Source organism: Lacerta agilis, chromosome 3 (assembly GCF_009819535.1).
Source record: "Lacerta agilis isolate rLacAgi1 chromosome 3, rLacAgi1.pri, whole genome shotgun sequence".
Lineage (NCBI taxonomy): Eukaryota > Metazoa > Chordata > Lepidosauria > Squamata > Lacertidae > Lacerta > Lacerta agilis.
In genome coordinates this window covers 69,139,021-69,141,722 of record NC_046314.1, presented here as the reverse complement: position 1 = coordinate 69,141,722, position 2,702 = coordinate 69,139,021, and positions in this window count along the sequence as shown.

Genomic DNA, 2,702 nt, shown 5'->3' with positions numbered 1-2,702 from the left:
CTGAATTATAAATCCCCACAACTAACAACAACAATAAACAGCACAAGGCCCTGCCATTCTATCCACCCCTTAAGAAAACTGAGTTGTTTTCATTTTGACAGGCAAACACCTCTTTTTCTTTTAATAATGAGGAGGCCGGCGTAGCATCTCCATGCAAGTGGCTTTATTGATTTCACCAGGACTGCTCTTTGGGTTGAGGACCAAGTTGATTGGCATTACCCTCCATAGCAACATTGAAATGATCCCCATCTTGTGCCCTGTGGGTTCCAGTATATTTCCATCCTGCATTACCTGACACAGCTGCTTCCTTTTGGAATCCGAGCCCCAATCAAAGAATCAGTGCTCTCCAACCCACATTTGCTTTTTGAGCATTATGCTGGCTAGCTTCAAATGAGCAAAGCGCATTTAACCAGCCATTTATAAGCCTTGATTGCATGGCTTTGAAGGGGTGCCTTTGTAGGCTTCTCCTTCCCTTCGTCCCCTGCCTCTTTGGTGCTAATGCTGTGACTGTTTCTTTGCCAATCACAGCATTAGGCTCATATCTGTTTAAGCACACACGGGGGTTGCTGTTTCCAGATTGCTTCATGCATACCTGAAACATTGTTTTCCTTTCCACTGGGTCCTTCCCACATTCATTACAGCCTGATAATGCCGTTCTTGGATACCAGCGAAAAACCGCCGCACTACAAAGCACAGCAAGAGGCCAAGAAGAATAGCTTTGTTTACCTCTCTTTCTCCCCGCCTCGCCTTGTCCGTTTCCTTCTGCAAGATGTGCATGCTGACCCCCAAAAATAATGATTGCACCTAAGGACCCTGAGTGTAAACAGGAATCAACTAGCACTTGGGTTTCATCTCAGGTCACAAAGGAAGAGTGCATAATGGCTGGGCTGAATGTGTTTGAAAAGGAATTGTTTCTCACCAGCTGAATTTCTTAAGAGTGCAATAATAACTATAATTAAACAGAAAATGGGCGGGGTGGTGGGGAGTGGGGAGACATTTCAAACTGCTGCAATTTCGTGCAAAATGCACTGCAATTATCTTTCTATTCCTAGCCCAATCGGGTACAAAGCTCTTTCTCTTCTCCTCCACCCCTTTGCTTTCTACACTCTTGTATAGCATCATTGCAGTTTTCTGTTGATGGCAGAAGCACACTGAATATCACCAGACCGAGCTGCCTTGGAAGGTTTGATATTAATTGCACAGAACATTGTTACTCAGAGCACAGAGCAGCATGACTGACAAATCTGGCTCGGGAATGATGTTAGCAATTTTCTCGTTGCAGTGGTGATTATGGCAAGGAACATTATGTAGCTCATTTAGGAAGCTTCTTATTGTTTAGAATGGTGTGTGTGTTTTAAAGCACTGCAGAAGAAGAAAAAGGCAAAAAAGAGAGAGAAGAATTCTAATTTTTTTATTGCAACAAGATTATAAAATACTACCAGATTCTGTTTCCCCTCTTCACCCCTGGCCACAAGTCCTCCTTTAAATTCAGCCTCTTCATTTTCATTGAGGTACTGGCAGGATCTCACAGGCTGCCTTGACTTTTTTTTTTGGCTTGGAGTGTGAAAATAAAGAGTTCATTTAATTTAATAGCCAGCCTTAAGGATACAATCTATTAGCAAACTGGAGTGATCTAAGTGTTTAGCACCTTGGTGTGTAATTTCTGTGAGCTCTACACAGAAACTCCTTGAAAGGGGCAGTAGCTTGGTGGCACAGCATACACTCTGTATGCAGAAGATCCCAAGTTCGATCCCTGCGATCTCTACTTAAAAGGCAGCAGGACTGGGGGAAACCTCTATTGTGGCTCTGGGGATCCACTGCCAGTCAGAATAGAAAGTAGTGGGGTAGGCAGACCAGTGGTACGACTCTGTATACCTGAAGAGCACAATAAGAAGTAAGATTGAGATAGTAATGGATTTGAAAACAATGATGTGCTAATAAAAGACTTAGGGCATAATCAAACCCAGGATGGGGAACCTGCAGCCCTCTAGATGTTGCTGGGCTCCAAGCAGCCTTGCTGTACCTGATGGGACTTGGAGTCCAATGGTGTCTGGAGGGCCACAGGTTTGCCAGTCTTGATCTAACCTGTTGGCATCTGTCTCAAGAGACAATGGAGTGTGCCTCCAGAGGTGAAGTCAAACTGCTGCATTAGCAACAGCAAAGTGACCTCCCTGGAGCACACATGTGGGCAGTGTGTATGGAGGTCCTGGGCTGCCCAGACAACAAGACCCCTCACTTGGCCTCTCTGGTCCAAAGGGAAGCAGAGCAATACATTTGCCACCAGCTTGGCTGCAGGAATTGCTGGAAGGAGGTGTACAATACACCATCCAATTGTCTTAGGGACTCCACTCTGGATTGGTATAGGGTTTACTCCTTAGCTTTTTCTTCTCCTAAAGATATCATGCCAAGTAGGGGAGGTTTAGGCTCAGAGCTTTCCTTCTCCTAGGTGGGTTACCTTACCAGGTTGATGAGCCTCATCTGCCCCTCACTTCCTGCTGCAGCAAATAGCCTTCTTGACCATTGGACCCGCTATTGGTCTCATCCACTCAATCCACCAGAGCCTGTCTTTGCATGAAGTCCCTAATTCATCAGGGGTTTGAGACCCATCAGCCAACTCCACCTGGTTTAGCTGGCCAGTTGAAGCAGTTCCAGGGGCGTGGCCACTGTCACATGTTGACAGCTCCTAGGAGCCACGGGGGAGA